The sequence below is a fragment of the Odontomachus brunneus genome, unplaced genomic scaffold (assembly GCF_010583005.1).
Source record: "Odontomachus brunneus isolate Ranch 3 - 2012 unplaced genomic scaffold, Obru_v1 Obru_scaffold_121, whole genome shotgun sequence".
NCBI lineage: Eukaryota > Metazoa > Arthropoda > Insecta > Hymenoptera > Formicidae > Odontomachus > Odontomachus brunneus.
Window position 1 is genome coordinate 543,685 of NW_022639571.1, and position 14,002 is coordinate 557,686.

At 37.3% G+C, this 14,002-nt stretch overlaps 1 protein-coding gene across 1 annotated transcript in view; it reads right to left on the minus strand.

Annotated features, from left to right (window-relative positions):
• LOC116849626 (netrin receptor UNC5B-like) overlaps positions 1 to 10,984 on the minus strand; it is a 189,693-nt gene extending 178,709 nt beyond the window's left edge. The window contains exon 1 of the mRNA XM_032826956.1: positions 9,596 to 10,984. The gene's annotated coding sequence lies outside the window, so the exon portion shown is untranslated. The remainder of the gene's footprint in view (positions 1 to 9,595) is intronic.
• Between the last annotated feature and the right edge of the window lie 3,018 nt (positions 10,985 to 14,002).

The following is a 14,002-nucleotide window of genomic DNA, read 5'->3' on the forward strand; positions in this document are numbered from 1 at the left end:
GCTCTGGAGGATCTGGAAACGGAATAAAAATTATTACTCGTGCGGCCGAACGCGTCGGCCGCGTCGAATTAATTATTCCGCGCTTAATAGCCGGCAATAATTTGCGACTTCGCCGCTGCGCCTCGCCGGACAATGAACGCAAGCTCCGCGTGCCAGTGCTACGTCATCGCGTATGTGTACGGCGCACGTGTGCGTGCGAACGTTTCCCGTTTTTGCACTCGAATTTGTACTATAATCGTAGCATAATTTTCGCCACAAGAGCGCCGGCTCTACGAGAAGTACTCAGCCGCGTGTCGCGCCTCTGTCTGGATTTTGACGCGATGCTGCCACACACACACATATACACACACACACTTACAGGGACGCGCGACGCACCTGTCACGTTCGTCGAAACGTCCATAAAAATGAGCTGCCATTCCGGCCGTATAATCTCGGGGAACGACATCTGTCGTTTAAATTACGCGTGTATTTTTGTCAAAAATCAATACGTCGCGATCGCGCATCGCCGCCGCCGCCGCCGCAGTCGCAGGCGCGTCCACAACTTCCATAATAACCAGCGGCGCCGTGAACGCGGCCGAGGAGAGAGGATCATTTCCAATATTCGCAATCTGCAAAAGCGATCTCGCGGACGTGGGGGAAGGAGTGTTTACCTTGGGCAACGGCGCGCCTCGATAACTCACGAGATCGCGATTCGATAAACCGAAATGATTGGCGTGCATCGAGTGACGTGCGTATATATTTTTTTGCCTGCCACCCTGCAGGTCCCCGCGGCCGGAGCCGGCCGCGGAAACGCCGCGAAGCCTTTTTTCCCCTCCCCGAATCGCGCGCGCGCGCGCGCGCGACAACTGCTATGATAGCCCCCGCCGCGTCGCATCCGGAGAAAAAAAAGAGAGAACAAAAAAAAAACAGAATCGCGGCGTCACCGAGTTTTTAATTCGATCACTGCGTGACTCACGGCGTGGCTGCACACGCGCCGAGTGAAAATCCATAAACCCTTCGTTCCGAGCGCGCGCGGTTTTGTCGTGTCGCGTGAGCGACTAGCGGCGCGCTGCGCGGCGCGGCGGGGGAAAACCGACGGTAACCGAAAATCGAATTATAGCGCTATATACACGGGCGATAAACGTCCGTTAGCTCAGCCCCGTAACGCTGCTCGTTTCGATTTCGATTAATCGAGCAAGGCGCCCGGCACGACCGCCCGGCGTCGGGGTGCGCCTGGTCCGTCGTCGGGGTTCTGCCAGCGAAAAGGGCGAAAGAGTCGCGTGTGGAATTGTAACGCCAGAGTGGAGCGCGGAGAGAGAGAGAGAGAGAGAGAGAGAGAGAGAGAGAGAGAGAGAGAGAGAGAGAGAGAGAATGAGGGAAGAGGGAGAGCGGGATGGATTGGCAGCGTCGGCGTAGCGGCTCCAGCAATTTGTTTAAATTGCGTTTCCAACTAAACTGCGATGGACCGTGGCTCTGCTGCGGGCGAATTATACCACCGGCTTCACGCGTGTTCTCGCTATCGTTCACGGGACGTTCGTCCCTTTCCCGCGATAATCGGCCAGCGGGAATCCGTGCGGGTCGCACGGATCTTACGAGTCGATTCGTTCTTTGGTTTCTTGAAAAATATAAGCCCGGTCGTGTCCGCTTTTGTCTGTCTCTCTCTTTGATTTTCGGGAGTCCCAGGTCTCTCCACCCGCCATTCGCAAGCGACATATGCAAGCGTTTCGTCCCTGATCGCGATTGCGATGGACCAAGATTATATAGAAAGTAACACGTTATTTGCAGTTGTTATTTCCCTACACTGAAAGAAAAAACTATCCAAAAAATAAGAAATATTTCTTCAGTGAGTACCAACAACATTGGCACTGGTAGAGGAGAAAGTATTATGATCTGTGTAGAGCCCCTCTTAATATCTCCGCTATTAAGTAGCACACTGAGAGAAGAATTTAGTAAATATTATCAAAATTTGGTTACTATTACTAAATGGTAGACGTAAATATAGCGGGCCAAAGCTATGGCAATACTTATTAATTAATTTAGTTCTGTAAAATAAATTATTTATTTGACAGAAGTAAAATTTATTTGCTTCCAGAATATATTTGGTAAATAAAACTTATTGAATAGTTGAGCAAAATAAGCGATTTTGTAGTAGTTACAAAATTTTTGGTAGGTTCAACCAACCATCTGTAATAATAGATATTGAAACGATGTAATAGCTGCAAATGAATGAATTTTTCGTTGTGCTGCAACAAAACATACTTATACTGGTAACAAAATAGAACTCGTACCTACTGAATTTTTTATTACATGGGATATAACAGTTTCATAACAATTATCAAATATCTGCTCATAACTGTAATATATTTCATATTAAATATTTAACATTACTAACTATTACTAAATTATTTAATTGATGTTACTGTGAATGCAATTACGTCATACTCCCGATCTATTAAATATTTGGTAATTATTATCATATTTAGTATTAGTTATTAAGGATTCAATGAATTTCTGTAACTAAATGCAGTTTGTTATAGTTACCAATCTTTTCTCTCAGTGTAGGCACTGGTAGAGGAAAAAGTATTATGATCTGTGTATCTCCGCTATTAAGTGGCGGATTCTAAGAGTGACTTATGTAATTATTAGTTTAGCAGGCCGCCGTTACGCACTGGCGTTAATATGTCAACAGACAATAGCTGTGATTAGTTTCAACACATTTTCATTTCGGAGCATTTTGAAACATTCTCAAGGTATACTTTAACATTGAATTATACATACTTCCTCATTCTTCTTAAACTTGGGCGTATTATTATACGAATATATGTACACGGAAAAAAAGATTTGGTTAAATTAACCAAATATCTGGTGGAATATGAACGATCCAGAAATTTCGATTGAAGTAACCCAAATTCTGTTTAAGTTAACAAGACTTTTTGTTGAAACAGAATTCGGGTTACTTTAATCGGAATTTCTGAATCATTCATATTCGACCAGATATTTGGTTAATTCAACCAATCTTCTTTTTCCGTGTACATTTCAGTGTTTTGTTTGTTATTGAACATTTTATTCGGCTACATATATTTCGAGTTGAGCAAAGTTAAATAACAGCATGACATTTTGCTAACATAGGCCCCTAAACGTGCTGAAGATACTGTTAATGACATACCTCTTTTTTGAGGTTTTTGAAGTTGTTATTTGATAATTGTAGCTCTACTGCTAATCTATAGTTCACATTACATGTAATGTAAATTTTTTGAAAAAAATAATTGAAGTAAAGTTTAAAACTCTATACGCAAACTGCATCATTTTTTGAGGAAATTTATAACTATTCTCATTACTTCGTGAGTACCGATATACGTTAACTCTTTGAGGACGAGGGGTTGCTGAAAAAATGAGTTATAAGAAAGCTAGTGTTTAAGGGTAATTTTGGGTCGCTAAATCCGAATCTGATCTTAGCGTTTCAAAATTCTGTAATCCAAGATGGCGGGTTCAATATTTAAATAGGGAAATTTCCGCCATATTGGATCCGTCATTTTGAATTTTTAACTTTTCAAGTCAGATTCAAATTCAACGATTCTAAAAACCTCGGAAAACCAGAAGAAATCTAAAAGTCTCGATTTTTCATTCCTGTTTCAAGGAACAGTTATGGCATAAAAAGTGACTATCCGTCCCGAAAGGGTTAATTATTATTAACGAATTATTTATCAACATAAGTAATAGTAACAGTTAGGAAAGTAACGAATTACTCCAAAGAAGTAACGGATTGCTTCTAAAAAGTAACTTTGGAAGAAAAAGTAACAAGAATTATAACGATACGTCGAATAACGACAATAGTAACGAATTATTTTTCAAGGTGAGTAACACCTTAACGAGTCAGGTTGTTTTTCAACGAGTTACGAGTAACGGTAACGAGTTACTCATAAAACGTAACATCCCCAGCCCTGCGAGATGAACACTGGAGATCGCAGCCGTTTCCGGCCGTCGCTCTCACGGCGCTCATTGCGACGCAAATGACGATAACGCACCGGGCGTATTAATCTCCGCCAACTGCCGCCTTAATGTCATTATCGTTCTTATCTCAGCGAATTAAGGTCTCGCCGGAGGAGTCAACGCAGCCGCAGCGGGTATATCGCACCTACCCGCCGTTTCGCGCGCGCGTTGCAGTATAAATCAAACGGCGGCGAGCAACGGCGCCGGTGAATCGACGAGGACGCGTTAACGACGATATTCTTCCGCCGGTATATTGTAGCTCGCCTAGCTCTCATCGAGTGAGAGACAAAAAGACGCGGTGTCGGAGGTATGCGCGCGTCTCGAGAAGACGGATCGCCGACGGGACTCCCGATGCTATCTAACGGCCGGTGTGAATACGAAGCGCGCGTATTCAATCAACAGAACGAGGTAGGCAAATAATAACGAGCGGTTCGCGCGCGGAATAATTGGAGCCGGGTTCGCGGCTAACTGCACGGATACGCGCAAGTTGGCCAGCGTCGGGAACTTTACGCTCCGCGGAGGAGTTGCGCAGCGATAGGTCGCTTAACGAAGCGAAGCTCGTTCCCCGCCGACGCGCAGATCCGTGTGGAAATTTGTTTGGCAAAAACTGGCTTGGTTCTGGCCAGTTTTCTTAATATAGTATATCTGGATAGACGCTAGATAAAAGTTAATTCGTGTGAATATCTTACCATCTCTGAATATAGATTCCGGTTAATTTTGCTCTCTAGTTTCCATAACCTCCAACTGTCTTAAATCTGAAATAGAAAGCTCCTTGAAAATAGATAAACTAATAGTGAGAAATTAACGGCACATAAGGAGCAAGCACGGATGTCTTAGTGCTATTAAATACTAATATTACTTTATTTTAATATTAATATGATTGTGGGAGGATAAAATTGTCCAGTATGTTAAACGCACGTATTGAAATTTTTCTTCGATTATCGTACGCGGAGAATCACCTTCCATTAGACCTTCACTTAGACCGATCCTTGAGTCCCAATTTTTAAATATATATTTTTATTAAAATCCCAAACCCCCATTAAACAAATGACTCAAATAGATTCCTTATATTATGTTGCGAAAAAACTGCCTCCACCAGGACTCGAACCTGGAACCTCCCCACTTTCCGGACGGGACGCCTTTCCATTCGGCCACCGAGGCTTCGACAGTAATCTCGCAACACAATGTTTATAAATTCTCTAAGATGTAAGTTGAGAGAGAATGAAAGAGTCGATCTCGTAAGAGATGTTATTATACGAGAGAGAGATAGCATATTCTTCCTGCCGATGTTTTTAAGATAAACTGAAATAGAAAGCTCCTTGAAAATAGATAAACTAAGTATAGTGAGAAATTAACATACTGGACAATTTTATCCTCCCACAATCATATTAATATTAAAATAAAGTAATATTAGTATTTCCGTGCTTGCTCTTTATGTGCCGTTAATTTCTCACTATTGTCTTAAATCTGTTTATCTGGATAGGCGCTAGACGCAATTTAGCTTGTGTGAATATTTCACTATCTTTGAATATAGATTCAATTTGTAAGTTTCCCATGTGGAAATTTGTTTGGCAAAAACTAGTTTGGTTCTAACGTCTGCCCAGTTTTCTTAATATAGTTTATCTGGATAGATGCTACACTGAGAGAAAAATTATATTAAAATCAACAAATATTTCTCTGATAGGTGCTATTAATATATTTACTTAAATCTACATTCTCTTTATTTAAACCAAATATTGTTTATTTAAATCAGGTAAACAATATTTGATTTAAATAAAGAGAACGTAGATTTAAGTAAATATGTTAATGACATCCATCAAAGAAATATTTGTTGATTTTAATATAATTTTTCTCTCATTGTAGACAAAATTTGGCTCGTGTGAATATTTCACCATCTCTGAATTTAGATTCCGGTTAATTTTGCTCTATAATTACCGTAACCTCCAACTGTCCCAAATCTGTTTATCTGGATATGCGTTACACGCAATTTAGCTTGTGTGAATATTTCACCATCTTTGAATATGGATTCAATTTGTAAGTTTCCCATGTGGAAATTTGCTTGGAAAAAACTGGTTTGGTTCTAGCGTCTGTCCAATTTTCTTAATATAATTTATCTGGATAGATGTTAGACCAAATTTAACTCGTTTGAATATTTTACCATCTCTGAATATAAATTCCGGTTAATTTTGCTCCCTAATTACCATAACCTCCAACTGTCCTAAATCTGTTTATCTAAATAGGTACTAGACAGAATTTAGCTCGTATGAATTTCACCGTCTCTGAATATAAATTACGGTCAGCTTTGCTCTCTACTTATCGTAACCTCCAAGCTGGTCAGTAGCTGTCTTGATCTTCTCGATATAGACGGCGCCACCAGAGCTCAATTTGTAGGTTTGTTCTTTTTCTCTGCATCTGTTGTACCAACGTAATATGCAACATTATACACAGCATAACTTGTTTGGTTCGTTTCGTGTATATTATTTGTAATCTATAGCAGCATGTTGTTATGTAGGACAAAACATGATGAAACGCTAAAAGACGTTTCAGCCAAAATGCATGTATTGCATAAACGAACATTGCGAAATACGGCAAGTAAATCAAAGGTGCACGCGCTGCAGAAACATCACGTTACACTTTTGAACTGTTAGGTAATTAGGTCGGTAACCTAATTCCCTAATTTCATGAATGATATATAAAGAGTTGGACCATCCACTCGAGCAGAGCAGAGAAAGTAGAGAGAAGTACTGACCAGTCTAGAGGCGCACGTTACATGTCTCAAGTGAGAGACAACTGACTCTAGAGTAATACGAGTGTTTCGCATTATAATAACATTAACCTATTCGGTAAAGGATAAGATAAAAGGTATCTATCTGAAGTGCAATAAGAACGTGACCAGAAACTGTAAGAAGACAAGTTCAATAATATAGTTTTATTATAAAAACTCCTCAAGACTATAAGATTCCCTTACTATCCTAACCGTTTGCACGTCTGCACCGGATCCCAATTACCGGTTGTGCTTATCATAATTGAGGGCACAACAAAATTGGTGGCAGCGGTGGGATCCCGCGGTGTCCAAGCCTGCAACAAAAAGGAAGAAGGGAAAGGTCAAGTTGAAAGACTCAAAAATATTGGGAACTAAAATTAAAACTACGAGGGACGAGACACGAGAAAAAAATATCTCGATGACTCAGTAAAAGCAAAATCAAGGAGAACTGAGGAACCGGAACGGACAACGCCACAGCAGAATCGAGGACGATCGTCGGAGATACGATCACCAAAACGCCTGCTGTCAGCGACACCGGAGCCTACAGTACGTCAGCATACCGAGCTAACCCGCCCCAAGCATCATACGTCGGAGTAACGTACAGGGAGCAGAGGCAGCCCAGCTGATTCAACCTTGACACCAAGCAACGACCGACAGCGGATCGTGTACCAGAAACACCGTCAGCACAGCGAAAGAAAAAGTATACAACATGCGAATCACGGCGATAATGTAAGTCCAAAAACAAACACTGTAATTTATACGCATATTGAATGTCGGAAGGAAGCAATATACCCCGCGAACCGATAAGAAACCGTACCTGGTTGCATAGTGAGCCTGCAACCAGAACCTTAAGACGACTCGCCGGGTTAGATAACTTTGAAATTCCTCGTTTAATAAATCACACAAGACAACTAATCGACCAAAGCGTGCGCCGTACTTTGAATTTTAATAACGTCAGCTCTCACACGATTGACTCTCCAGCTCATGTAACAGTAGAGCGCGAATTTCCATTCACGGAATTAGATACTAGTATAATGCCACCAATTTTGTTGTGCCCTCAATTATGATAAGCACAACCGGTAATTGGAATCCGGTGCAGACGTGCAAACGGTTAGGATAGTAAGGGAATCTTATAGTCTTGAGGAGTTTTTATAATAAAACTATATTATTGAACTTGTCTTCTTACAGTTTCTGGTCACGTTCTTATTGCACTTCAGATAGATACCTTTTATCTTATCCTTTACCGAATAGGTTAATGTTATTATAATGCGAAACACTCGTATTACTCTAGAGTCAGTTGTCTCTCACTTGAGACATGTAACGTGCGCCTCTAGACTGGTCAGTACTTCTCTCTACTTTCTCTGCTCTGCTCGAGTGGATGGTCCAACTCTATATCATTCATGAAATTAGGGAATTAGGTTACCGACCTAATTACCTAACAGTTCAAAAGTGTAACGTGATGTTTCTGCAGCGCGTGCACTTTTGATTTACTTGCCGTATTTCGCAATGTTCGTTTATGCAATACATGCATTTCGGCTGAAACGTCTTTTAGCGTTTCATCATGTTTTGTCCTACATAACAATGTTTAGATATATGTTGCTTTGTTTTATCATATTTAACAGAAAATTTAACCACGTATATATGTATATATGTGGGATCGGAAAGGGGCTACACTCATGATTTCGTTCTAATTTAAATATTAAACCCGCTTGTTACGGGACTGAGCGATTGTTTATACGTGAGACGACCAAAACAGCGAGCGAAAAGGTCGGGACGTTCTTCGTTATTAGGATCGCGACGAGTACGGTCGGAGAGCGGAGCAGTAAGACCGGCGAACGAGTAATATGTTATTCTCTGTAATCCTTTTATTTATTAAACGTTTGTTCAAAACGATAGTAAAAAGAAGTGTTTCTCCATTGAAATCCCATAGAATTCTTTCTGCAAACTTTTCCAATATTTTTAAGCTTCTAATTCAGATGTTAACGTACAGCAATATTTTTTGGAACTTTTATGAACAGAGCAAACTCACGTTCAATACAAGCTACAGATCACAATATATACAAGATACAGATTTTTGTATTAGGCGAATATTTACTTTAACTGACACATAGCATCTGACAGACTAATTTACATTCGAAATTTTAACTCTGAAATTTTTTTCTCGTTTTTGTTATATACTGAGCAATGCTCCAATTTAATCAATTAATGAAATTAATTATCACACCCATACACACACAATCAATGCATAATTAATAAAAGTTTGTTTAATAATTAATTTCATGAATTTATTAAATTATTTGTGATTTTACACATAACGATTGATTAATTTGGATTACTGACTTGCCAGTCATCTTAGTTAACTAAAATTTTAATCGACTAATATTCAATACTGCCCTTAGTTGGGTAAGTTCTCGTCAACTCGTATTCTTGCGCACAAGACTGTGCATACGTTTCATTAAGTAATTATTCAATATTCATAGAACTCAGAAACCTGCCAATTAATTCAAATATAGCACAGTGGTTTCGCGCTGGGTAAAACGAAAATATTCACAAAAACAAGAGAGAGGAACGCCATTACAATAGCTCTCTGTTCTCAACTTGTATTTGCAACAGATAATTTGATATTGCTGAGCAGCAATTAATTCGTCTGTCTTGAATGCACACAGATTTCATTAATTTATTAGTTGCTAGATATTAAAAGCAGTCACTTTCACGCGTAATTTATTCCTAAATTCTCTTTTTTTTAAGTTGCACTGTCATCCCCTGCGCGGTGACTTTTCTCATTGGCAATCAATGCGATTTACGCCTACTACATGCACTACGTAATGCGACGCTTCGCAAACGTTCAAATTGTACGCTCACCAATTCGCGTTGATGCCCAACGACATGCAACCCCGTCCAGGTCCACTGATGAGACCAGTCGCTGCATCCGCCCAGCCTCTGTAGCCTTCAGTTGTCGTCCCACGTCGGTCGCACTTCGTTCACTTCACTTCACTTCATTGCGCCGCGCTCGCGGCCGCGATAACACTTCACGACGTTTAACGGTTGAGCGAAAAATACGAGATAACTTACGGTGCTTTGAGAATGTACTCGTGTGAGTGGCGAGTCGTGTGCAAAAAATTGTATACCCGAAGACCACGGTGTTGCCGACAAAAGGTCGCGCGAGAGAGAAAGAAGAAGTATCCCGTTCCACGAACGTTTATATTTTGTGAAAAAGCGAACTTCCTGTCTCATAAGAACATGAATTCCAGCTTTGAACTCTGATTCCAATCGGAATGACATTGTAACTCGTCGGCGAGTAAAACGAAACTGACAATCGTGGCGACCATCAAATTTATTACGAACAAAGTAAAAGCAATCGCGAATTTCACGTGGCAGCGCAATTCTGGTGTTCAATTCTGGTCACACTTTTTTAGCATTTAAAATAATCGGTAACCATATTCGATGAATAATTTCACATTGACATCTTGGATAAAAAGATCGTAATTATAAAATATTTATATATATTAATAAATTTACTGAAGTATTTAATAGATTGTAGGTTTGGAAGAAATATTTAGATATCTTTATTTTTACTTTAAGGGAATATATTTTTACTTGAAAAAATATCTTTCCGGAATTTTTTATAAGGAAACGAAAAGAATGAATATCAAATTTTGAATAATGTCAATTTTGTCAAATATTCCTTTAACCTTTTTTTAAGAATATATTTTTATTGCTTAAGTAACAAAAACGGTCTTCTTTTGTAGTAATACTGACAAATGTCAACGTATCAAGCTCAAGTCATCGTTTAAAGGCAATGCATTTTTTGAGCTGATAAAAAGAATAGATAATTACCCGCAAGACTCGGGGACCTTCCTCGGTATTTTAGCACTATATTTTGTATACGAAAAATAATATAACGCTTCTCATACACATTTTGATCAATTCGAAATTCATTCACACGTAAGCAGGGTTAAATAAATTAATATTTTCTTTTTTAACTAAGTTAAGTTTTGAGATTTTTTGTTAGACAGTGTGTGAAAATGCGGATATGTGAATGTTGCTTAGTGTATTATAGAGTTAAGAGCGAAGTAAAAAATATATAAAAGAGTGAAAATCGTATATAAATCGTATATAAAATGTAGGAAAGAAAATATAGAATATGAAACAAAAATAGAATGGAATAGAAGATAATGTGTTAAAGTAAAATAGAAAGTAATACGCTACTGTGAGAGAGATACTTATTTATTTATTATTAAAAGATATATGTGTGTGGATAGATGAGTGTGAATTAAAAGATACAAAATGTAAGCCAAGTCCTTTCTTAGTGTGTAATCTAAAGTAATAAAAATACAAACTATGTTAAGTTTAAAAGGGTAATGACTTATAAAATTAATTCAGTAAGATTAAGAATTATATAAGCAAAAGCTAATTTAAAAGTAAAGTTAACAACAAATTAACTTATTAAAGTTAAAAATTAATTATGCCAAACAGAGTATATTTTATGCATAATTTATTTTTTTATCATAGCTTAAATTTATGTAAGATAACGGAAAAGTAGTTGTTCATAATGAAATATCGGTTGTTTTGTACTGAGAATTCCGTACAAGAAAAAACACTAGCACTTATAGAGAGAAAAAAAGCATTTCTTATTTTTCTTATTTTATATTGTACAAGCAGCCCGCAATGATTTTATATAATATCGATGAATTATTTTAACTTATATAAGAAAAATTAAATTGTAAGTTATAATAATTAAAATAATCAAAATAGTTCAAAAGTATTTCAAAATGACTAATTAAAGTTCAAAACCGATTAATCTAAAATGAACTAAATCAAGTTAAAAGTCATTAACTTTCTAACTGAACTTTTAATTAATTAACTCATTATTACTCAACCCAGCTCAGAGATGCAGCCTTTACAAATCAATTAATAAAGTTATTGCCAAAAATTTACGTATACTTGTTTATCTGAGTCATAACGCAAAGATATTAAAAGAAAGGAAGGAATTCAAGAAATATTGACAACCGAAATGAGGAATCTATCTTCTGTTCGATGACAAGTACGAGCACGATTCTTCTCTCGACGCCATCGTGCCTTTCATAAATATTTCATCTGGTGGGAATATTACGCGCGAGCGCTCAAACGGGAATCATTTCTGATTTTGCGCGACTTGTTCCCCGCGGCAGTCGTCAATTCACTCAGAGAAGTGCGTGCAGCGAGTGATCGCAGGAACGAAAGATAAAAAACGAAAAAGCAACCAAGAGGACTCGTCACGCGCAATTCACGTGCACTCATAGTATTGTATACTGGAAAAACTAGCGTAACACTGTTGCGTATTGAGTACAACTTTATTGTTCTACTGTGAAAATTAATTCACAATCTTTAGTATTTAATGTTCTACTGACAAAAATGATGCAAAATAATTGTACTGAATGTAACTTTTACTTCACTGTCCTTAAAGACGCGGAAATTAATGCGAATTATAATTTAAATTATGTTTGTGTTTTAAATCATGTGATATTACATTTAAAGACACACACACACACACACACATAGGACATTCTTTCTCAAGCGGACACCCCATACTCCCCAAAATTGGTTTGGCGCAAAAAATTCGTTCAAGGTGTCAAAATTCGCGGAAAAATATAAACTTTCCAATGCCGTATAGCACTTTTGAAATATAAAATAGTGGCTCTAATATGGCGACCATAATTAGTAAAAAGCGTCTGCTAGGCAGAAATTGTGTTAATTTGTTTTATGTTTTAAATTTGTTTTAAATTTTTTAAAATTTTTAAAATGTTTGTAATTGTTTCATTTTTTAATTTGTTTAATAGTTTAATTATTTTTTTTTTTTTGTTAATTTTGGTAGTCAGAAATTTTTATCTTTCAGAAAACAAATTGTAAAGGAGACACAATAATCAAATTGACACAAATAATCAAATTATCTATTCAATACGAAAGACCCAAAAATAAATATTTTGTCGAATTTTATAAATATCGGTATTCACAGAGTCGCTATGGTTCATGTTATGGTAGATTATGTCTCGGACTTCTATACAGACGGTAGCAGGTTTGTTCATCAATCTGTGTTCATCGCTACAGTAAGAGATCATGTTGCGCTGACCACTTACACTTACTCTTTTACAAACGTGACAAACATTTGGTTGATAAAAATTATTATAACTACCAAGTGTTCCATCGACATAGTATGCCATATTGCAAATCCTTTATGTAATTTTCCATGCCAATATATTTTGTTTGCTTAAGAATACTTTTGAGTAATTTACAGCTGATATTTTTAAATTGCAGTTACGATATTGATAACTGTTTAGTAGAAATTGAATTTTTTCATGAAAGTTTTAATTTTTTGTTTCTTTATAGTAATTATGCTAGTAGAGAAATTTACAGTTTTTTCTATTATTTTACACTAATTGAAGTACTAATTTCTTTTGATACATAGATAGATAGAGTCAAAACTCTAATGCAGAATCAAGATAATGGCTAACAAAATAGCAATTAAGGTTCATACTGAAATGTTGTTGACAATTACTATACGATTTGGCGAAAACGATCATCTGCTTTTCGTACAACGCTAGTTTATGTGCGAGTCGTTATTTAATTTACAGTAAAAATTTACAGCAAAAATTTGTATCTCAATTGAATCCAATTAGGCGTGGATGAACAAAGCAGATGCCAATCTATATTCTCTTTCAAGCAATATGTCATCTTTTCACAGAACTCGAAATGTTTTGTGCATCGTTGCAATAACAAATCATGCACTATTGATAACAAATCACTGTAATTATAGTACATAAGAGCGACATAAAATCGACATAATTTGTTTTATTGCGAACATGAAACAAAAATTTCGCTTAAAAGAAGTATTATAATCATCATAAATCTTAGAATCTTAGAATGTTCCAAGACAAATGACACTTTATAGGGAAGTCCATGCTGATATATTTTGTAAGTGTAAAACCGGAGACTGTAATTTACTGTAATTTCAATTTAGAACTAATACTTGTGTAAAATACCGTACTTTGACAGAAGCAAGATAATTATCTATGAACAGTTTAAATGTAATCCAAAATGTACATTAAATTGCGCCGTGAGAAGATAAGCATTGTTTCCCCACTCCGATCGTTATTCATCGCCAGCTACCAGAGGCCGAATTTAGTACAGAATGTGAACAAACAGATAATAATTAATGCTGGTCTCTATTAGTAACAACATTGTCACAATATTCTGGAAACAAACATTGATCTTATAGTGGTTTATTGTTTG